At 38.4% G+C, this 25678-nt stretch overlaps 1 protein-coding gene across 4 annotated transcripts in view; it reads right to left on the minus strand.

Moving 5' to 3' along the window:
* lpp (LIM domain containing preferred translocation partner in lipoma) overlaps window positions 1-25678 on the minus strand; it is a 208316-nt gene that overhangs the window by 156499 nt on the left and 26139 nt on the right. For all 4 annotated transcript variants that reach the window (XM_030132580.1, XM_030132583.1, XM_030132581.1 and 1 more), the window contains one exon: window positions 11956-12001. The gene's annotated coding sequence lies outside the window, so the exon portion shown is untranslated. The remainder of the gene's footprint in view (window positions 1-11955; window positions 12002-25678) is intronic.

Raw genomic sequence — 25678 nt, forward strand, 5'->3', positions numbered from 1 at the left:
TATTTTTTGCAATACTGGCTCAGGTAATATATTATTTGTGATTGAGTTTCTCTAGGAATGTTATGGCTTAGAGATTTCATTTAAAAAAAAGAGTATATTTCAATCATGTTTTCTCATCAATTCATGTGGCCAGAAAGTAATCAATTAAAACCATAAATCTTTCAAAATATTGAAAAACATTTGATATTTAATTTTTGGGCATATCACCCATACAGTGAAAAGGTGTCACTTCCTACAGGGTTTGGAGAATGTAATTTCTCAACTGCCGCAAGTTTCATGCTCTCATTTGGTCGGATTTCTGTCCAGTTGTGTCAAGATGTCACTGAAGTCATTGGAAATCACAAGTTAGAGGTTTCAAACTAATTTTAAATGAGAATTGATGTGATGATTCCAGTCTTCAATTCAGTATCTAACTAATGTGAAATATGCTCCTAATCTCATCTCTTTATCCTGATTAATGGTGTTGAATAATGGCCAGAAAAGTGCAGAACATTAGAATTCACAGTGATTCTGACCTTGACCCTTTTTCATATTAAAAATATTCACTTCATCGTTTAATACTATCATACTTTTATGTGAAATTTTATCATAATTAGCTGATGAATTTTTGAGTTATAGCCAGAAATGTGTTGTGTAGGGTCACAGCGCTCTTGACCTTTAACCACCAAATTCTAATGAGTCCATTGTTAAGTCCAAGTGGATGTTTGTGCCAAATGTGAAAAAACTCCCCCATTGTGTCTCTGAGATATAATCAGATCATACAGAAAATAAATAATAGTAAACCTAACTACAGTGAACTTATAGCATGAGACGTAGGCTACACATCAAACTACACTGCGTTCAATAAACAGTAAATTATGGTCCTAAAACACATTGACACTATGTGAGTGTGTGTTATTTGTGGTTTGTGGTACCGAGGCCTGTGTATTATTATATGCAAGGCCTCTGTATACTACTTCTGAGCCTTTAAAAAGAAGCAGCTCTTTTGTCTCAGAGGGCACAAGTAAGCTTATTATTACTAGAAGAAGAAAAGTGTGTTAATGAAAGCCGTAGCTGGGAATGAAGAATCTGGGACCACCTGTTCAACATTTTCATATTCAGTGAAGAAGAGCTCAGGTTCCCATATGAGCACCTGGCCATCTGTTTCTAAATATATCCAATTTTGATATTCAACAACAGTGCATGCTTTGCTAAACACAGAAAGCTCTGAGCTTTCTAATTTTTAATGGTTTATATGAGGCATTTCTGCAATAAACAGCAGTATACCACTGTAATAAATGCCTGTTGCTGTATGCATTTACTATAACACAACCCCAAGCCATTAAAAAAGGGTAAACAGGCAAATGATAGTTACTCTTACAGCATATGTTTTGATTAAAAATACTGAAACTAAGTCTACACAGCTCCATCATGAATTAAAAACACACAAGCGTGACTAAACACTGCCGCAATTATATCTTAAATCAATTACTTCTAACCAGTATTAGTGTTATCAGGACATGCTAAAACAATTTTGATGTGGCTGTTAAGGCAGTTCCCAGCAGCTTATCAGAAATAATGCCAACAAAGAGGCGCTAATCAGCAGATAAAGACAGAACCACTGAAGGCTTCACCCATGCATCAAATATGTCCAAATGCATAGGGACTTTTTATTTTACTGTCAGGTCTGCAAGGACATATACATTGTATTCTTTAGTAAAAATGTTGATTTCTTTACACTTGAGTTGTGTTGCAAGAATAGAGAAGGCACTTTTCTGATGCTGATTTATCTGAGTATCACATTTGAGACAGAGGTATAGAGGAACAGAATTTGGGATGAAAGTAGCATAATGTTATGTATTGAAAGTAAAAGTTTTAGTACCGAAATGATGTTTGTGATGTCTTCTAAACACATGAAGGCTGCACACCTTTTGTCCATGACAATAAAGAATTACTCAATCACATATTTAATCTGAAGCAAATTTCCAAGCACAGAAATACTGGGACCCATTAGACCTGTAGCTTTTATGACTTCTCATTCTTGTTGAACTGAAATACACCGATATCCATAAAGTTGGAAAAATATTTTTACCTCTTTTCATGAAATGACTGTGACAATGTGATTTATTCTTGGAAGATGAGGTGTAACTGGGACTCAGTATGCAATCATTTTACCTGGTCAAAGATGATTACTGATGTGTATAAATAGGAATAAAAAGAGGAATGTGTGCAACAGTGTAAAAAAAGAACTTTCATCTCAGTTGTCAATAATTATCATAATAAATGCCAAATCAATAAATCAATACTTCTTTTAAGTCTCAAGACTGATTTTTGAAGAACTGAAGAAACCAGAAGATTACTCTAGATTGTGGTATAAAATAATTATTCATGGTCAGAATGTGACAAATTATTCAGAAAGAGGCATAATATTAACAACAATTATAATGACAAAAAAATCCAAAAACCTTTGAAGCATTTTGTAAGTATAGAAGTCAATATCACAAAATTAACCTTAGAGTTTAAATACAATTCTTTATTCTAACCCTAATCAATGTTGCAATGATATTTATCATATTTGCATTAACCATTTATCATTATTGTTTTGCAGCCCAGACTCATGTTAGCAATGATACACCTGATTTATTATGTCCTAATCCTCTGGCTCACACTGACGTTTTCAGAGAACTGTGCCAGTGCCGGTTCCTGCACCTAATCTCGAACCAGCCAACGTGTTCACACCGAAAGTCAGAGCATTTAGAACCAAAACTTTGTTCCTCGGGGTACAAAGTAAACTTGTTTTTTCTAAGTGAACGTGACGACATGATGTGGACGTCACCAGGTTGATTCAGGTCAGAAGTGGAAGATAAACAGACCAAGAAAACGTGAGTGTAGAAAATGGCAGACAAACCGAGTTGTAATGTTCTGTGTTGCATTAAATAAAAAGCCATCTTTTGAGACGTCTGTGTCATCTTTATTGCCACTCGTACATTCACTTAAAAACATGCGGTTTTTCTCTTACAATCTATCCATCATGCATCAGGTCCTAATACATCTATGGTAAGTGCCGAGGGACAAAACAGTAGCAATACAGCATCTGCCCTGTTTTTTTTTTTAGCGGCAAGCAACGCCCTCTGTCAATGACGTGTCATGGGCTTGCATAATGGTCTGAACGCAGAATGTTCACAGGCAAGCACTTCGGTTCCCAGTGTAAGTGGTCAGGAACCGGCTCCACACCCCCCAACCCCGGGCTGGCCATCTGAAAAAGCTTGAGTGTATTTCAACCCTCCAGCCCAGTCCGTTATTTAATTTTATAACTAAATTTGCAAATCAAATTAGACTCTGTTATTAATGCAATGTTGTGCACATTATGTTTTGGTACAAAGAGATAGGGTTAGGGTTTTGTTTTGGTTTTTTTTGCAATTAAAACATATTTTCTCACTGATACGATCCACTACATTTCTTAATAGGCCGAATGTGGTTGGGGCAGATGTGGAATCCATAAACCCAGGATGTAGTTACAAGGACTGAAGTTTGCATGCTGTTAGCAGTTAGTTCAGAATAAAAGTGCTTTTGCTGGGGTTTGGAAAAAAATGTTGCTTCTAGATGTGTTTGACTTTCTGATGAACCATGAAATGCAATGAAATATAGTTTTAAGGCTCTAATGTACTTACACTGAGATATGAAAGGTCTTATTGTTTTAACAGTGAGTGCCTTGGCCTTTTATTGTTCTTTGAGCACATGTATGCAAAGAGTACTGACACAAACACATTTTTGAGTCCATGACGAGCTGTGACTTTGTTTATATAATAAAAACATTGCAAGTCATTTCCCCGAACCTCACCACATGCTGCTGGTGCTTAAAAGGAACCATAGAAAGTTTTATACTGCAGCAGATATTATTGAGTGTGTGGTTTGTGTTGGCAAAAAATAAAATTAAATCTATCTGCAAACAATTTATACACAGGTTCATTATGCACTTTTCCACTAGATTATTAAAACATTCAATTACTTTCAGTTCTTTGTCCAGCAGGTCAAGTGGATCAGAAATCTACCCTGCCCAAAGTCCATTTATACTTTCCAATATGAACAGTTTTATTTATCAGAGGTTATAACTCAAAAAAATTAAAGTTATTATTCATGGGTAATTTTACTCCCACTACTTCAGAAACTGCCCTCAGACACGTCATCAGAAAATGACCCCATTTACATCCACCTTGCTGTCAAACTTGCAGCAAACTGTACAGTACATAGTGGGAGTAGCACCTACATCCTCTAACACACCCAACTAACCAGCATTTTCCAGGATATTGAAACGTTCACTCATGCTTCAGCTAATAAGCATCTTTACCTGCTGCTTCTTGCAATCAGTGCGACACAACTCTCAACAGAGATGAGAAGAAGTTAGATAGAAACCTCAGTCCTTAGCAACTTCCATCATCAGATTGGAAACATTTATGTATTAAATAATTTTTTACTACTTGTTTCTAGATTTAACAGTCTAATTATGCACGTCATGATAATTAAAATCTGAGTTGACGATTAAATGTCCTACAAATAATGACAATTAGCCATAATATTGTCTCTACTGTTAATGCCTCCACTATAAAATAATAAGAATGTAATTATTCTCATATACCCTATGAAGAAGCACTAATTTTGACACATATAAAATGAATTACATTTCTGATTGTCTTTTGTTAATAAAAACTGACTGTGGCAGATATGACATGACTTTAATAGCTCACTACTGAAACATTAAACTGAGTGACAAACACACTACAGGACTGTTTCTTTATTGAACTCCCAGGAGAAGACAAATGGGTCATAATCACATGACATCACTATAACAGCACAGTCAAATCATGTGGAAATAATGATAATACTGATTGTTATTAAGGGTTGGGTATCATGGCCAATTTCCTTAATCAATTTGATTTCGATTCATAAGGTTCTGAATCAATTGATCATGATTCGAATCTGATCCAATCCGATATTGATTCGATTCAGTACTAACTGAGTGATTCAGATTCATTTAGTGTACCAAAGTACAATGTTGTGCTGTAACCTGATATTTAATTACCGCAGCCATGCACACATCAATACTGGTATTAATATGACAGCAACTGCAAAGTGAATGTGAAACTGAGGACACTTTACTATTCCTCTAACTCTCAGGGCCCACTCCACTGCAGTATAGGACCCCTGGGAATGCTGGGCCCCATGAATTTGTCATATTCACCCCCCCCCCCCCCCCCCCCCCTTAACAGCCTCCCAGCTATCACTTATGGCTGAGTATGGATCCAAGTTAATATTAGAATGACCAGCTTCCGCAAACCCACCTCAAAGAGGCCTCGGCTCCGACCGGGTGGCCAGTTCCTCCACACTGCGGATTCAAGTTGAGGCCAGGACGACATTCCCGCGGAGGTGTTTTCCCCACCCTTTCTCCGTGCCCCTCCCGCGCCAGAACTGTCATGTGGGAGATCGAGACACCCCATCTCCCCTAGAGGCCCGCGAGATGAAGCCAGCTGCACCTCAGTGTCGGCGGTACCTGTGTCAGGTGCTCGCGGCCCTGCTTGGAAAAATCAATCTCATCCACCTTACTTGATAAAAAATGTATCCAAAATCAATCAAATCAATTTTTTTACCCAGCCCTAATTGTTATTTCTATTAACTTCACCCAACTGTTTATACAAGTGAACAGAGACAATTATCATGATAATGTTAAATAATCCTCATTTCCTCAAATAAACACATCTGATAATTGTGACGATCACTTAACTATTGTGACAGGCCTAGACCCAGTGTGGCATTTTATTTAGACTACCTGGCAATGCTTATTGTTAAAGCTGCAGTATGTAGGATTGTGGCCAAAACTGGTACTGCAATCACATTCAAAATACTGTAGAACGTGGTATCCTCTCCTCCTCCCCCCAGGCTAGGGGTTGCCAGATCCCGCATGAGCATCTACTACTAGCGTTTCCTCTAATCCTTGCCACCAAACCCTAAATTTCATGCAAAAAAATCATCACCAGACTTATTCTACATAAGTCTAATATATAAAAGGCCAGGACAAACGTCCCTGCACACTCAAATGAAAGTTTGCGGAGATTCAGGAGATAGGGAACAGGGGACAATGAGCATTCGGTTTCACTTTTACTACCTGCCGCCGATCGCTCTAACCACCCACCACCACCACCGAACCACGGACGCCGAACTACCGACCCACCCCCCCGACCAGAACCACGGACACCAGAATACGGACACACCCCACCTTTCCGGACTACCGTCTTCTCCCCCCCCCATCCCCGCCGAATCCACAGACGTCAGAACTACCAACCGACCCCCCCCCCCCCCCGGCGAACCCACAGGACGCCGAACTATCCAACCGCACCCCCCCCCCCACCCCCGAACGAACCACGGACCAAAACAACCCCCCCCCCCGTTCGGATAACACACCGCTAAATGAACAGGTCACTTCCACAGAAAACACTGAACTACAAGGAGCTACCATGGCAAGAGACAAGTCCTACACCGGTACCCGGTCTGTTCACCAGTCCCGGACCGGCAGTCTCTTCAGCGGGGCCAGGAGAAGAGACTGCAGCCCGGCCCCGGGACAAGGGACCAGGTGAAGAGGCCGCGACCCCGGCTCTCAGTGGCTCTTACCGGTGGTCAGACTAAGGCAGGGCCGGCGTCGGTCTTCAAATCCTTCTTCTCTTTCAGTCGTCTCCATGTTTCTGAATCATCTCCTATACATCTCCTTGTTTTATTTCTCACTTTGTCACGATGTATTTGGGAATAACAAGAGTCCATTTAGGTTTAATAACGTCAGACATTTGTGATCAGAAATGTTCCAGCTGCAGCCCACTGGGAACTGTCAACCTGGATGCTGAAAGGCTTCTGACTCTGTGATTAGCAGACAGGTGATGGGCGGGGCATCAGACCAAAACACACAATGTCAATATAAACATCATTTCAGGGCTGACACTGAGCTTTTCAACTGCACATATTCTGGCTGGACTACTACTGTCAGTGATATCAGTATTTGAAATGGACATGATTCCTTCATGTCTGGTGACAGTCAAGGCAATTTTACAATTACTTAGAACATAATTCCTACATACTGCAGCTTTAAGCCCTGATTCTGTAGAAATAAAATGTAACGAGAATCACTACTATTTTAATTTATTAATGTATTTTTAATAAACCCTACTTGCAGTTGCAGTTTAGTTAAATATGGATTAGAATCAGCAAAAGCTTTATTATCCAATGTACACACGGAAATTCATCATTAACATGGCTCTCAAACATACACATGATAAAACCACGAGTTAAAAACTCAAGTTACAAGATGTAGTATGTGACGAACAGGGTTTCAGTTGTCACTGCCTTAAGTGTGTTTGGAACGTAACAACACGAACAGAACAGGTCACTGCATGACCTTTATATTTTGGTCAAGTGACAAAAGGTCATCGGGTGACAGTCACCCTGATGGTCATATATCCATAGAAGTTCTTCAGGCTCCAAATTTAAGCCTCATGACCATGACCATCAGACAAAGCTGCAGTTTTCATTTCTTGGCAGTCTCATTCAATACAAATTAATTCCCAATTCAAAACGATTGGATTCGATAAAAAAGAGCACTGTGTGCCAAACCAAGTCCACTCTTCTGCCCTCTGAGCTGCAAATTAAAGCATTAAGCTAACGGGTCTTGATGAGGCTCTGGATTAAAGGGAAAATGCAGAATTTTGTGCTGAGTTGTGATTCCAACAGAGACAACAGTTTACGCTGCTGCAGCTTCCAAAACACTGAACAAACCAAGCACACCGTGGCCTGAACTGACTGCAGGTTTGTACAAGGCAATAAGTCACTGAATCCAAATCACATTCTTGGCTTTCTGAAGACAAACCATAAGATAACTGTACCTTTTAAGTTCCACCCCACTTCATACATCATCTCAAATAACCAGATTCTTCCACTGGAGTCTACGAGTTGGAACACTTTGATGAAGCAGTGCAAACTGTAGATGATATATATCTTAAGACTCTCAAAAAATCTAACTGTACAAAGCTTCATTTGATTTAGGAGGTTAGCATCTGTTTCACTTGAAACACATGATTTGCTTTCCTCATGACCACGGCTAACTGAATTTAATCAGTCATGGGGACATGGAGTGTACGTACGTCACGGAGGCCACCTCGTGCCCTTGAGCCAAATTTCTATGACATACATGCATTCAGTATACAAAGAAACCCAGCTAATCAATTCATTTGTCCTTGTGTCAAGACAATAAACTTTTTTTTGTTCTCATGTGAACAAGAATGTGAACTATTTATCACTGGATCCTCTATTTTGAAATTCCTTGTGAAAGTAAAAGTGAGAATTAACCAGTCGAAAATTATCAGGGTTTTTCCTGCATATAAAATTTTGAAGCAGCCACCTCCGCCAAATTTCTGCCACCCCCAGCTCTCGAGAAAACTCTAGTAAGTATTTTCATGTAAAATACTGTTTTATAACAAGGTTTGAACTCAGTGTATTACTGTCACACAATGAGTGCAATACCACTCCACTGATATAGTGGAGCTATAGTGTTGTATGTAACGTTTCCCTTAAAGAGGCTACATGTACTAGTTCTAAATGATCATCAGTGTGTTTAGAACGAAGAGCTCTGAAGTTGTACCAAAGCCACCAATGTACTGGACTGCACAGATATGACCTGAATACATTCACACAAACCATCCAAATGGTTTATGTGACCACTAGAGGGAGTAGTGAGTAAGGATGGGAATCGTTAAGAATTTAACGATTCCGATTCCATAATCGATTTTGCTTATCGATCCGATTCCTTATCGATTCTCTTATCAATTCTCATTGAGTGAGGGAATAAAAGAGTACAAACAGGTGTGTTTGCATTAACTGTCTTCTATATTTCCATCTGTGCAGAAAATATAACATATACAGTATGTACAAATAATAATAACAGATGACGCCAGGCCCGGTTCGGGGGGGGGGGGGGTGGGGTGCAGTGAAAGTGAAACTAAAGACGTTTTACTAATTCCTCTATTGCTGCATGTCCACTACGTCAAACCAATTTGACTAGGCTCGTCTCGTCTCCCGTTGTTGTGCACCTCATTTCCCTTCCCCTACCTTCAGAAACTTGTATTTGGGTAAGACATTTGTTGCCTTAACCGGAACTGGGCCTGGCGTTCACTCTGCCGCTACATTCACAAGCGTCGCTAAGTAGCATATCAAATACGTGACATTCCTGTAAATGAATCACATGATGTGGACAAATGTTTGAGTATATTGAAGGGATTCCACCCTTTTGAAGACATGGAAGCTTTGCAAGTGTTACAAGTGGTCCTGGTGTCATGTTTTTAGACCATTTCTGCCTCAACACCATGTTGGCTACGTTCTGACCAAAACAATGCAGTGTATGCCTGACGTCATCGTGCATGTGCAACAAAGGCAGAATCGATAAGCAGAATCATTAAGGAGGCAGGCAAACAATTCCAAGGAATCGAGCTACTGGGATTCGGTTCTCAAAAAGAACCAGTTCTCGATTCCCATCCCTAGTAGTGAGTCACTCTGTCTGTCTCCCATGTTGAGGAAAACTAACATTAAAGCAGCTTTGACCAAAGTGACAAAAGCTGGAAGCACTGTTGTTGTTTTCACTTGTGGGCATAGTTTTAAAAGAATGGAATGGATTTTGATGATGAAAACACAGCATTTCTTCTACAGGAATGAGTTTTATTATGGTATGGTATTAATAAGGTATAAAGTTATTATATGATGTTATTATGTTTGTTAAATTCGACGTTTATTGATTTTCAGACTAAACTGTGATAGTTTTGACCCTGTTTAGATGATTCCACACAGATCTTTAGTGTAGTTATTGACAACAGAAACCATACAGAAAACAGAAGTGATTTGTGGTTTTACTGTGGCTGTTTTCTGTCTATAAATAGAGCTAAGCTAACAGAGCTACAGTGTGAACTATTTGCTAACATGCAGATAGGCAAGTTCCAGTCATACCTTCATGTCAACTTCAACACATAGGCAGAGTCACCAAATTACATGCTTGTTAGCTATTAAGTTAAGAAATATTACAACCCTTGCATCGTAACAATGTATTTCCTTTTTTTCCTTTGGTTTGTATCCCCAGTCAATAACAACATCGTGCAGGAAGTTCAATATGGTCTTCTAGAACATTCCTATAGAGCTTTGCAAAGGTGTAGGCACATTTGTTTGTGTTTTTACAATAAAACAGCTGTGACAGATCAGGAAATGATGTTTTATGTTTTCATTTCACAGCTTTTTGTTCACTATCAGCATTCTCTTCATGTGTTTTTTGCTGGGTGGAGAGGAGAAGCCACTTTTGACCAGCTCCGTTTACAAACGCAAGCGAGAGATGTTACATCCTTTGCTTTTAAACCAACACTCTGAAAAGGAAAAGTTTCCCTCTCTTTCTCAAACTCCTCAGGGTGTAATTAGAAAACACTAGCTGTTAGTGTTCAACATTCCATGTTGTTTAACCAGGTTGTTGCTAATATAATTGAGTGTTCTAAAGTTTGCCTGCTCTTATGAGAGTTACAGAACAATAACGCAGAGGCTCGGTAATCTGAACCAGGACAGCCTGGTTTATTGATCCATTCGTGTGAGGTCCTGTTTTGACCTTCACAGTAAAAGCTGTAGACGAAAACTGTGACTAAACTACAATTCACTCATAACATTTCACAAGGTAAACCCCCCCAAAAAAACATACTATACACAAATAAGAGTTAAGACTAGAACAAAAACACCCCTCTGCAGCAAAGAACTGTATTGTTGCATCTCATAAATAACCTAAAAAATGTGACTGTATTTTACTTGTTGATCAACTCACTGATTAATCTGTTTACTATTTCAGAACAAATTTTTAAAGGTGAAAAAAATAACAAGCTTTTATTACAGCATGGAACTCTAATGGCATTTATGCTGTTTCTGGTTTGATGTTTACCTAACAGAAAAACTACTTTAGTGAATAAATACACCAACACCAAACAGATGGTTTATTACACTAATCTGTTTTGTTTCAAGTCTTCCCACGAACGTGTCTTTATAAATTTTACACAAGGAAACAAGTAAAATGTTTTTTACTTTGTTATATATTCCCTGTTTATTTGTTTATTTGAAATGATTTTATGGTGAAGTAACAGTAAACCACAATGTTTTATCGTAATAATTATCATTTTCTTAAATTATGTAATTATTAGAACTCCTAAAAATTTCAGCCAGTTTAAAACACAGTACACATGCATGTGTTTCAAGACCAGTATACTCCGACCTTCACCTCATTTTGAGTCCAGAAAAAAACATATTCTTAATGTGTAGTCCATTAAACAAACATCTAACCTTAGTTGTAGAGTATAAAGTATTATATCTATGGTGTATTTGTTGTGTTGTATGCCCTGATTAATACAGATTTCTGCAATACAAGTGAAAATGTTTGTAAAAATTAAAAAATAATTATAGTAATAACTGAGGAGCATGTGAAATATGTTTGCCTGCAATGAACTGCAACTCACTGCTTTCAGGATCGTCACTTCTATTAACTACTATATGACACCCTGAAGAATAAAAGAAGAAATAGTGATTGGGATGAAACAGTATCAAGAAAATCCACATTTAATTTTTAGTTCAGGGTTTTGATACATATTTCTGGTCTTTTAATTAATATCTATATAGTTTTCTGGCTGCATCATGTACCTCACACTTTATGCAACACTTTGTGCTTACACCTGGAATAAAATGCTGGATAAATAAAAGTCAGCGTGCTTGCTCCACTGTCACAAAAACTGCACCAGTACAGCCAAAATTACTGGGGAAATTAAAAACAATAACAAGAAAAAAAGAGATGGAAAGGCTTGACAATAGTGTTTTAAAGGCTTGTGTGAATGCAGTGCATTGTGGTAGAAAGCTGAAAAAGTCAGTACTTACCTAAACTTTAACACAAGGCAGAGGTTAGAAATACAGGATCAGACACCTGAAAAGCAACAAACCGTTAATATGCAGCTCAAAATGAAAGCAGTTAACATTTAAAACCATCCTTCATCTGTATATAGGTTTTTTTACTCTTGTGTGGGTACTGTCTGGTTCAGATTATGCTGTTAAACTGAAATAAATCCTATATAATGCATCACTATTTGTGTACAACATATCACCTAATTTTCTTCTATAGACTAATGAAATTAAAACCAGTTTTCATTTGAGATGTTATGAACTGGGATCAATTACAGTGACTGGTCCGATCCTAAGTTGCAGCGGTTGTTCAGGTATTTAATTCATCTAATTCAACTGTTTACCTTTAGAAAGTTACCTTAAAAGTGCAGCAGTAACTCCTAAAGCGAGGCACTAACTTTTGACTGCAGGGGATAAACTCTAATATTATAATTGTGACTGAAATTTCTATTTCTGGTGTTGTGAATGTCCTACATTCTGTTTAGATACAGGTAAGGGTGGGGGTGGAATGATTTTTTGTCTCCAGGGCCCAGAGACGTGTATTCCTCTTGCTGAGGAATGCTTTTGTTCTGATAAATTGACACTGTCAGTTTCCCACATTGCCACAGTGTGGCATATACTATAGGGAGCAGTAGTGGGAACACAGATGCTACATGCGATTGGCGTCAGTCAATGTGACAGTTCTTGTTTATTCCTTTCTTTTGAGGGGGGGTGGGGGGGGGTCTATTTTTCTAAATCTGAACTTCCAAGTCGAGGAAGCAGGAAGGAATAGGAATTAATACACCTACACTCCCCTTCTCCCTCTAGAATGGCAAAAATCTCTTTGTACTCGCATCATAATTACTGGTGGTGGGCGCCAGTTTGGAATTGTTATCTATGCAGACTTTTTTTTTTTTTGCAAGTATAATACAATGTTTTCAGAACATGCAACTGACAACTAAGTCTTTTCTAAACTTCTCTTCAGTTTTCTTTGCGCTGTGTTAATGTTAATTAGTATTTCTTGAAGTGGTATTCCTTGTTCTGGCAGATGCTTCCTATTTTCAGAGGCGCTGATTTTCCATAATCGTGTCGAGTAGCTAGACACGGCGGTGGGAAAGTAACCAGGTTCTGTTGATGCCCTCCTCCAGGGAAATGATGCTGATGAACAAACTCTGTACTGGTGTGACTTAACACAGACCACTGTCATGATTCTATTCAGACTGCAGATTGAACTGTGATGCATTTACCCCCCAAAATATGTTACTTTACACTTTTTATTGGAGTTTAAATGCTGTGTGCTGAATAATACACTATAGTTTTTCAGAAAGACAATGCTTTTCTTTATTATCTTCACTTACAGGTGGACTGATTAATAAAACCTACCATCAGCATGAATACAAATAACCAAAGAAATACATCAGTACTGCATTACTGTTTAGTTATTCTTCTGTGTGCTTGTGTTAGTTATTTTCCATAATTAATTAGATATTTTTTCATTGTCATTCAGTTATTTTTAATTATTTCAGAATTTTTCATTACTGAATTATTCTTCATTATTATTTTGTTATTTATTGCTACTGCTAAGTCTTGTGTTAATATTTAATTATTCTCATGTTAGAGCTTGTGTTACATATGTGTAATTCTGGTGTTATTACTTGTGTTAGCTTTTAATATTATTTGCATATTATTCTTTGTTATTATATAGTTATTCTTGCATTTGTGTCTTTTTTCATAGAAGCTAAAAGCTAAATAGGCTCAATTAAGTAGGCCTAACACTTGCCATGCTTTGTGAATATTGTGAATCATTATACATTTAATAGGAAGAACACATAAAATCTTTCTCGGATTTAACTAAATGTTAGAAGTATATCACCACTATACTCTTACTAGATCGTAAAGAGGTTTATCTGTACGGCTTTCACCAGTGAAGCGGCTTTTTGCATTCACCAAAGAAAACGCAGCAGCTCTTTCTTAAACAATGTCCCATTTCCTCAGAACACTTCACAGAGCTCATGGTTTTCAGCAGAACATGTATTTTACTGAAGGTACAATAAAAGCTCATCCCTCCCTTGTAAAGCCGCTGTCAGCTTCCCTGTGAGCACCGCATCAAGACACCAAGGCCAAACTTCTGCAGTATAAACATACCATTATTGTTGAGTTGAATGAAAATTAATAGCCAACAGGAATGAAGAACATTTCTAGCTATCCTCATTCGACTTCTCCACCTTTACATCTGCTCCACTAGTACAAGGTTAGATATGTTATTTATATATCTTTAACCTTGGAAGAAATGCTGTATTACTTTTCAGCAACTCCATGCCTCACAGCAGGAATTCTTGTGTGAAAAACCTGCGCTCGCTGTTTTCAACAGCTAAGAAATTGGAGAGCAACATTTCAGAAAAGGTTAAAAATTTGCTAAAACAACAGCTTTTTTTTTCCCCTGAGCAAAACTGAAATCAATCTCAAAATATGATTGATTTGAATCTCGCACTCTCTGAGTTACAGACAAAACAAAAATATTAAAGTTCTCGCACATGTTCTGTACTGTGACACCCAGGAAACCAGAAGCTGCTAAAAGACACATTGGCAGATCTGTCAAGGAGTTGTAAAAAAACTCAAAAAAGTCAGACGGGCACAGAAGTTTATTGTGAGGTTGTCAGTTGCAAACTGTTGCCAGGCCAGCAAATTAAAGTTGAAATGTCATGATGCTTCTGTTCTAACACTGATACTTTTTCAGTACTTGGAAACTGACTCCATTCTGAGCAGTTTCCTGTGATCCTTAAATGTGAACTCCACCAAATCAAGACCAAAAAAGGCTAAATCAAACACACTGAAGCTGCTGTTTTAATAAGAACTTTGCAATTTCCCTGTGTGGGTGTGTGTACGTGTGTGTAAAGAAAAAGGGCAAGATTGTCAGTTCTCTATACTCTGCACACACATACACAAAGTTACACCCATGTGATCTAATTTTTAGGAAGTCTAAAATGGAATCCGCAGCTTTTTAAAATTGGACACAAACTGAACTGCTGGTGAAAAAAACCCACATATGAGCATGTACAGCAGTAAAGTAATTGCCCTAATAAATCAAAGAGACACCAATACAATCAATCTAAAGACATTCATAGCTAAGAGGCATTTAATTACTGTGAACGTACCCACACTAAAAATACCCAGGTTTGAACCAAAACACAGCCCCAGTTAGAACCAAATAAATGTCAAGTACCAGTAAAGAAAAAAGTGAATTTTGGCTCTGCTGGTTAATACCTAAACATGCTAACCCCCTATTTTTGCAAAAACAGACTACATATCTGCAAGGTATCTGTAGTCTGCTTGACACATGCTGGTCTAGACTGCAAATATGAATGATGGACCATGATAAATGAAAAGAAAAAGACAAGTTTGGTTTCACTTTGGAAAAGAAAAAGTAGTTGCTTTTGAAATATATGTAAATATTATATATTTCTATACACTGAATTTACATACAGAGTGGGGAAGCAAAATTTACAATGAACATTTAGTTGTTTTTTCACAGCAGGCACTACGTCAATTGTTTTGAAACCAAACATATACTGATGTCATAATCATACCTAACACTATTATCCATACCTTTTCAGAAACTTTTGCCCATATGAGTAATCAGGAAAGCAAATGTCAAAGAGTGTGTGATTTGCTGAATGCACTCGTCACACCAAAGGAGATTTCAAAAATAGTTGGAGTGTCCATAAAGACTGTTTATAATGTAAAGAAGAGAATGACTATGAGCAAAACTATTCTGAGAAAGTCTGGAAGATACTATTAAAGAAGAATGGGAGAAGTTGTCACCCGAATATTTGAAGAACACTTGCGCAAGTTTCAGGAAGCGTGTGAAGGCAGTTATTGAGAAAGAAGGAGGACACATAGAATAAAAACATTTTCTATTATGTCAATTTTCTTGTGGCAAATAAATTCTCATGACTTTCAATAAACTAATTGGTCATACACTGTCTTTCAATCCCTGCCTCAAAATATTGTAAATTTTGCTTCCCCACCCTGTAAATATAGTTGTGTGTTAAATAAAAAACATGACTGACATAGTCACATATAGTATAAATTAAAGTAACATTGAAAATAATTATAAATCATAGCAACTGTATATTGTTTTTATATAGATTTATATTTTATACATATGTGGTGGATTATTATGTAGAAATATTGATGCTATTATATTGATTGATATTGACATATATCATATTATATTAATACAGACTGATGTAGTTTGAATATGATATTGTAATAAAAGGGTTGGATTAAATGTATTTAACTTCTTCCCACTCCTTTTCAGATGTGTAAATAACACTAAAATGGTATTCTGCGTTTCTTTTGTATAACAGAATACATTTCTTTTTTAGTTTTCTTAAGATGTATTCAGACCTACTTCAGTTGGTCTGTTTACAATGGACCAGAGTTTGTTTCCCTGGAGAGTATGGACTTTTTTTAGGTATGAATACAAACATGCGAACTCTGATTTGTACGAAACAAGCATTTCCAAATGGACTCTGGGCCAGGTTGTGTGAATATAACCAGCCTCAAGCCGAAACAAACCAAGGAACCATGCGCCTTTTTGTGCTTGGCGAGCCACCATAGCCACATGAGCTTGTGGGTAATCAACAAAACTGGAAGTAGCTAAGCTACAGAGCTGATGGCAGCAGCCATGAGCCGTGGACAGATGTCGAACAATGACATTTGGTCATACTGCACATAGGACCTCCATGTTTGTTTTCATCAACACCCGCTGTCTTTGATTCACCCCGCCCCCAACTTTTTTGTCAAATGCCAGCACAGTTCGTCACATGCATGCTTCTGTTTACAAATTTTGGCCCACTAGCAAAAAGTCCAATGACCAAAAACCAGTTTGATGTGAAGTCAAACACCAGACAGGACCAGTGTACCAGATTTTACCACTGTCACAATTCCACTCAGAAGAGAAGAAATGAGACTACCAAAGCCAGTGTAGCCATTGCAGTTCACTCTGTGGTGGTAATGTACCTATAAGCTTGTTTACCACCCACCAATAAACACAGAAATGATGACAGGAAGAAAAACAGGTAAAGTAGCCCCAAATGCATTCAGACTACAGGCTTTAGTCAGAGTACCTTTGAACAGCCACAGCAGTATCAAGATAGGACTAGCTATGTGAGACTAAATCAGCACCATATTCAGGTTTGGCATTATTTTTTTTCCTGCCGTTTTTACGCATTGTATCTTCATGTTTTTCAGCTCATTTCTTTTGACAGCTTCAAACTGGCCATGTTGTTATTTTGGTGCCGTTTTAGTAACTCATATCTCTTCTCAATTCGCCCCAAAAAGCACATAATCTTTCTATTAAACAATCCAAACTGCGCTGTGTATTTTTCCTCCTTTCTCTGCTGAAATGTGATGCTGCTTTGTGTTGCCGGCTTCAGCTCAGTCATAAATCAATAACAAACTAGCAGCTCCATTGTTCATTGAGAAAAAACATAGTATCACGTTGTCATGTCACATATTAATGATGTAAAAAAAGTTGTATTTAACACTGTGAAGCCATCAACACAGGACTCTGATGTTGCTGACGCACTTTTTAATTTGACATTACCTGACTCATGTCATTTAGGCATGTTGAAAAATGTTATTTAATGCAAATTTGAAATAAAGAAACAAACAAATAAAAGAAACCAGCCTGAGCTTCTACACCAGACTGCACTGGCCAAACTGGAAATCAACCCAACTCTAGTTCTAATGATTGAAATGATCTTTACAAGGTATTTAAACACATATGACCTGAAACTGAAGGAACTGGTCTTATTGGACACTTATAAAGGTTCTTAATGACATGTTAACATACATTTCTAGCTGTTGCTAATTTACCTGATTTATGTACATGTACATTAGTATCTTCTTTACATTCTTATATTATATAATTGTGGAGTCCTATAGCATTTGTGTATATGCAATTTTGGTTGTAACTTTGTCTGCGACCTGTGCTGCAGAGGAATGCTCTTACAAGGGATGTTTAATCTCAATGAGTCTTTCCTGTTTGAATAAAGCTTAAACAAATACAAAAATACATGAGTTTTGGTGGGTGAACAAACTTTGGTGTGATTTGGAATAAACTGGGTGGTTTTCAAACATATACAGGGTGGGGAAGCAAAACTTACAATATTTTGAGGCAGGGATTGAAAGACAGTGTATGACCAATTAGTTTATTGAAAGTCATGAGAATTTATTTGCCACAAGAAAATTGACATAATAGAAAATGTTTTTATTCTATGTGTCCTCCTTCTTTCTCAATAACTGCCTTCACACGCTTCCTGAAACTTGCGCAAGTGTTCCTCAAATATTCGGGTGACAACTTCTCCCATTCTTCTTTAATAGTATCTTCCAGACTTTCTCAGAATAGTTTTGCTCATAGTCATTCTCTTCTTTACATTATAAACAGTCTTTATGGACACTCCAACTATTTTTGAAATCTCCTTTGGTGTGACGAGTGCATTCAGCAAATCACACACTCTTTGACATTTGCTTTCCTGATTACTCATATGGGCAAAAGTTTCTGAAAAGGTATGGATAATATTGTTAGGTATGGTTATGACATAAATTTATTTTTGGTTTAAAACAATTGACATAGTGCCTGCTGAGAAAAAACAACTAAATGTTCATTGTAAATTTTGCTTCCCCACCCTGTATTTTTTTTATAAACTCAGGGATGAACATTGCCAATGCAAGTTCTAGAATGTCCTGCCTTAAAATGTAAGCTTGTATGGAGTCATTTATTAATCAACAGTTGTTTGCCTTGAAACCTTTTGCAACTGTCTTTCAGAAACAAAACAGATGCTCATAAGCAGAACCTGAATCAATACAACTTAAATAATACCCAGCTACTAAAAAACACTGGAATTGAGTTAAACAATCTAAACCAAACCTCCTTTTCCCCTGCTGAGTCTAGCTTTACACAACTGGATCTAATTAACCATGCATGTCCTGTAAAGGGGGTATGTATTTACATTAGACCCCAGACCCTCAGACAATGTTCTGCCATCTTTGTTGGATTGTCAAGCAAAATTGGCCAATTTTCTTCAATGCCAACCCATTATGATAACTTAGGTTGAGCTATTTTCAGCCATTTAAAGCAAAGGAAAAAACACAATGAGCTAAATACTGAAATTATCAAAGCCATTAAACGTTTAGATAAAGTAATTTGCTATCAAACACAAGTGATCATCCAAGTACTTTAGACCATTAACACATTCTAAAGAGCCGCAATCTGTCAAAGAAATGTAATTTAGGCCCTGAAAAGGTCTTTATTCATCAGGTTATGATGAATGGGTTTCAAAAAGACTAAAAACAGTGGATATGTGACTAACGCTTCTGCCAACCTTTATCCTCTTCAGACAGCACTCTGTTACTTTAACAGGCTGCACATGAGGTGTTTGAATACTTACGTATGTTGCTTTTTTTCTGACAACAGCTGGCCCAAACATTTTTTCCCTACAGATCTGCCGAAGCCAAGGTGCAGCGGGTGCATTACCTCTGAGGACACATGCTTTCTAAGTGCTCCTACAATGGGCAGTTTGATTGGGCTTTAATGTTTACAGGCTGAAAACGCAGACCAAACCAATGAAAAATACATATCCCTGAAAACACCTTGGCCTTTTCCCTTGCCTTTATGGTGTATTTATATCCTCCGCTTTACAGCATCGAAGCCCAGTGAAAGGCATGTTGAGATTAAATTAGTGCCAGTTACCTTTTCTGAACATAGTATGGGACAGAACCACTGAATCTGCCTGAGAGCACACTTGAGTGCAGAGAGTATCCTTGACAGGAAACAAGTGGCTCACCAGATTTACAGCTGTCCCACCTACCATTCATGAGAGGGTTATGAGGGCCAGAATGCTCCAGACCTCACTCAGGTCTGTCAGAATAGGTCAATACACGTCAGATGACCCTCTTGACTGCAAAGGTTGGATGTAGGTCTGACAGAAATCAACTCTGGCATAAGTGGAATCCTTGATGTAAAGTATTCTCATACCAGGAAAGACATACTTGCTTTGCTTCCAATCTCTTTTTTTAAAAAAAAATCTGAATAGTAAGTTGGTTTTAAGTGCGCTGCTGCAGCTTTACTCGCTAATGGCACTTCAGTATTGCTCATAATTCACTCTCATACCACTTCACATCAAATTTCACTGATTGTTGTTGACATATTCCAGTGATGATTAGTGCAAGTAGATACTTTCAATGACTAGCCAGAGCTAAGACAAATAAATTATCACAAATTATAATTTTTCTGGGCAATTTACTTTAACAACTAGCATATTTTGTTCAATATGTCTTCATCATACCAAACCCATGGTTGTGTTTTGCATCTGACACATCGGTCACATTTGGAAATGCGCCTTCTCACCACCTGCTTTTCCTCCTTTTTTTTTGCCTCTACTGGCTTTGCAAACACTAAAAATGCAAAAACACAAAACAAACCACCAACAATATAATGTTAAATCTAATGTCATGTTGTCCATCACAAGTGAGGAAGTGAGGCATCACGCACTACAAGGTCACTCTTCCATAACCAAACCTGTTTTCATGGAAGAGTACCTGGATAGTTACGTGTAAACATTTAAAAGGTTCTCTTAGCTCGGGTAGCTTCAGCACTACACCAGATTTCATTATTGCACAAAATCACCTCATGTACAAAGGAGATAAAGGTGTAAACTATGATGTTACAAGCCAAAAACTGCTTTCACTGTCTATACAAAACAGACTTACCTTTAGCTTTGTGTGTGATTTTCCAAAACACCACTTTCAGAAACCCAAACCTGCATTTCATGTGGATGAAATCCTAAACATTAAAAAAACATATACATCTGAGAAAACAGTCATGTGCATGTTGCAAAATTACAATGCTACCTGTCAGTAGGGCGGTAAGGTTGACTTTCTGACTCAACTTTCAATCAATCAATCAATCAATCCAATTTATTTATATATAGGGCTGAGTAAAAAAAATCGATTTGATCAATTTTGGATCGATTTCATTTTCATTTTGCATAATCGATTAATAGTGGAGGAGATCGATTTTTCAGAGCAGGACCGCGAGTACCTGACCTGGATACCACCGACGCAGAAGTATGGTCAGCTCCATCTCGCGAGCCTCTCGTGGAGACTGGGCATCTTGGTCGTGCTCACAACGGTTCCGGCGCAGGAGGGACGCGGAGGAAGGGTGTGGAAAATCCCTCCACAGGAGGTCCTCCCAGCCTCAAACTTGAACCCACAGTGCTAAGGAACTGGCCGGTGGAGGCGGGTCGGAGAAGCTGATCATTCTAGAAATATTAACTTCGACCACGTATGGCTGAGTGCGGAGTTAGAGGAATAGTAAAGCAGCAATCACAAAGTGCCGCCCACCGTCTCCCTCCAATGAGTTTCTTGTACCAAGGGCCCAACATGATTATGTTTCAGGGGTGCCAAATTGCTAGCAGTGCCCCAGGGTGATAGTAATGTGCCTTAAGGCTAGAAGCCACCATCCATAAAACAGAATAAAGATGATGAAGAAGTCCATTCTGAGCCACTGTAGGAACATTGTCATGTTTCTGTCCTGTTCATTATTTAAGAGCAGATTCAGCTTTTTACTGCTGAAATGTCATATTTATTTCCTTTCTAATATCAATGTAGATTCTGTGCTACATGGCTGCGGTAGTCAAATAATCAGGTTACAGCTCAAAATTGTACTTTGGTATCACTAAATCACTAAATGAATCTGAATCAATCAATGAATACTGAATTGAACTGATACTGAATCATGATTAATCGATTCAGAACCTTATGAATCAAAATCGAATTGATTAAGGAAACTGGCCATGATACCCTGCCCTATTTATATAGTGTCACATCATAACAAAAGTTACCTTATGACATTTTACGTTTAGAGCTGGTCTAAACCACTCCGAAGCCAATTTACAGAAACCCAACAGAATCCTCGAGGAGTAAACAATGGTGAGGAAAAACTTCCCTTTAACTGGCAGAAACCTCGAACAGACGCCTGCTCTTGAAGGATAGTTGTCTCCCTTGACCAGTTAGGGTTAAAGACAGAGGGTTACTTTAACCCCAGTATGTGTAGTATGAGTTTGAAAAAAAATCCTGTTATCTGATAAAAATAACAAGCTTATTTACAGCCGTAGAGTGGACCCAAATATACAACTGTATGTTTGACCAGTACACATCTGGTTTTCAAGATTAACATTAACATTTCGGGTTTTTTTTTTTTTTAATTTATAGCAGAAATAGCAAACCTACTGATATTCTTCCTTGAACTGGGCTTTAATTATCCTCCCAGTATTTGCTGTTGATTACTGCTGTTGTTAAAGCTCCAGAGCCTCACTGTCCTACTCATCCACCTCTAACTACTGACCATTGCCTTTAGCAACAGAATTACACATATTTCATGGCCACATTATTGCCAGTGGTTCAAGATGTTTGCCTGTTTTGCCACATTCGCTATTGCACAAAATCACTTCAGATATAAAGGAGAGAACACACTGATGTAACAAATCAAACTCTGTGTTCTCTGTCCACACAGTTACTCTGCAAATGGAGACTCTACAAGTCTTTATCTTTTTACAAGTCTAGAAGGTGTTACCAAAGGTCAGTTTTCTGTGAACTAAAACTGAATCTGCTTCTCAAGAAAAGGCCAAAACACATTTTCTAAAAAGCAATATGCTTTAGAAAATACACAAGTACATGTTGACTAGTCCTAGACTAATGTGTTTTCTGGAATTTTCCATTTTGTTACCTGCCCATGGGGTTTTAACTTGACCTAGTCTGCATAGCACACATACATTGTACATTTTACTACTGCTACAACAGCACCCTACCTGTCTCAACTGCTAACCTAAAAACTTTCATCATACCCTTGATTATATCTGTACAGCAACGACTTTAAACCTGATCATCAGCCAGCTTTTGTCTGTGCATTGGAGTCTTTAATCCTGACTGCCAACTGTCCCCATAACCCAGTCCAAAAGTCCACCATCACAAGCTCTTGGACTTTGACCTATACTGCTGATAAATCTGCAAGGACTTGGGACTGCAGTGTCTCTGGTGGTAAGGTTTTGCTGTGACGCACCACCACGGCAAAATCCTTGCTGCCACACCATACATTAATACAAAAAATCATCACCGTCGCATTAGACTTAATAAGAGCTGCAATGAGTACTTAAGTAATTTGAGTACAAAAAAATCTTCAAATCATTTTTATGCCTCGAGTATTCGTTTATTTATTCATTTTATTTAGCAGCTCCGGCTTGGACCACTGTTTACCACTGGGTCCTGGTACTTGGTACCCTGGATGAGCACGTTCCTCCTCCACTTCAGCACACACCAAAGTGGCACACCCAGACATACACTCTCCATGTGATTCAGAGGGATGAAAACCAGCCCCGGTGAGGAACCAGCTGTTCATCAAAGCAGGTGTCATCGTTGAAGTTAAATATCAGGGGGAGTCACCTTGTCCACCTGTCCAAAGGCTGCCAGCTTGTCCATGCTGCAACACCATGGGCAGGATAGCCGGTCATCGAACCGGATCATGTCATTGATGGGTTAGAATTGCTTTAGGGGCATGGTGGAGCAACAAACAGACTGGCCCATCTGTTTGTCCCACATGCTGCGGGTTGCCTCATTGGGAATGGTACACCCCCACCAGCAGGAGGAGGCCCAAATACGCACACATATGCGGGGTCAGTATCGGTCTGGTCCCAGACAGAGCATTTTTTCTGGAGGTTGGTATAGTCCACGGTCATCTGGACTATCTGGTCAGTGAGACTGAAGTTGAAAACATCCTCCACGCAACATCAAGTGCAAGGATTCGAGGGTCAAAAGCATGACCAATGTGATGCTGCGTATCTTCTACTTGATTTGAATGCCCAGGATGAATCTAGAATTGCACAGTCTTGACAGCTTTGAAGTAGTTGGTCTGGATGTAGTCCTCATTGATGGTTTCCAAGGAGCTGTGTTGTTTCTGGCTAGGGTGGTTCACCCGTAGACACCCGTAGCACTCCTTTTGTCTGAACTTGTTGAGAATGATGTTGAACCGATGATACACAACCACTTTCACCTTGATGACAAAAAACCCCATTAACCATCTGTCGGTTTCCTCTGTGATTTCGATGGGATGTAGTGCTTTACTAGACTTTTGTGAGGAGTCGAAAAAGGGTTCATCTCTTCTTTGAATCAACATTCGAGCAGATCCCAATTTCATGCGCATATTACTGTGCAGAAACCCCTCACTGATGATCTGAAGAATTTTCCCATCAACGTCCTCCACATGCAGTTTTTCTATGTACGCCTCCCTCAGACTGGTAGACCTCAGCCATAGGCTTTAATTGAGAGTTGTTCCAACTTATGGGTGAGAGAAGGTGGGGGCACCTGAGTGCAGCTCAGAAACACTACACTTTTTCATGGCGTGTCGATGCCGATATCCAAAGTCGAGGAATTATCGGATACGGGAGTCTCGCAGATCAAGGATGTCCTGACCCCACTTTCCCTCCGCAACCGCAGACCCTTCATGTCTTCATCTGACGTCTCAGGAACAGTTTCTCCACCTGAAAAATCAGGTTTTCCACGGTAATTGTGCTCAGATATGGTGAGTCCTTTTTCTCCTTTGTACTAATCAAAATACTTTTATAACATTGGTACACTGGCTCCCTCTCTCAAATCACGGTGATGGCATATGATTTTTGAGACAACGGACATCAATTTTTCTCATGTGGTGAACAGAGGGGACATGTCTAAAACTTTTTTCTTTGCTTCTTCTCTATAGCATTTATGCATGGTTTTAAGGAATATATAACCATTACGGTAATAGCGTAGGATTTTTAGACAACAGACATCAATTTTTCTCATGTGATGAACAGAGGGGACATGTCAAAAACTTTTTCTCCGGCTCCTTCTCTATAGCATTTATGCAGGCGTACTATTGTCATGGCGGTAACAATTATATGCACAGTTTTTTTCACCCAAGCTTTTAAGGAATATAACAACGTATATTCACATACTGTATGCGTGAGACATTGAGTTTTCATTCCGTTTGACTGAATTCTGTCTCTCTCTCTCTCTCTCACAAGTATCTGAAAACCTGTAAGGATGGACCAGTACCACACAACCTAAAATCAACGCTCATCCAAAAATAGGACCAATGGCCCTGTAGCTTACCGGCTAAATTAAAAGCTTTGGGAAATGTATCCAGACGCCATTTATTATCACCCAGTTATGTGTATTTATTATATTACAGAAATAGCCCATGTTTTGGTCATATTCCAATCAGATCTGTAAAAAATTCAAATTCCAACATGATATCATTGATTTTTACTGATTTACTGTATGAATCCACTTCCTATCTGTTATAATGGGAAAATTTTTCAAAGTCGCACCGAATCCAGAATCAGATCCGGATCAAAATAATTTCAATACCTTGTGTTGACAATATCATAAAGAAGCTGTATACCAAGTTTGAAGTCAATCAGAACTGTAGTTTGGGAGAAAAAGACAAGTGAATTTTTTTCCCCATAAGAGGCCATGTTAAATGTTCCATAAGTTCCCGGATCCAGAAGAAGATCCTGATCAGCATGTGGACATTATGTTTTGGTCATCTCCCCATCAGGGCTGGACTGTAGAAATTTCAACTTGATATCATTTATATTTACTGAGTTATTGCATCAATCCA

This window comes from Sphaeramia orbicularis, chromosome 4 (assembly GCF_902148855.1).
Source record: "Sphaeramia orbicularis chromosome 4, fSphaOr1.1, whole genome shotgun sequence".
Taxonomy (NCBI): domain Eukaryota; kingdom Metazoa; phylum Chordata; class Actinopteri; order Kurtiformes; family Apogonidae; genus Sphaeramia; species Sphaeramia orbicularis.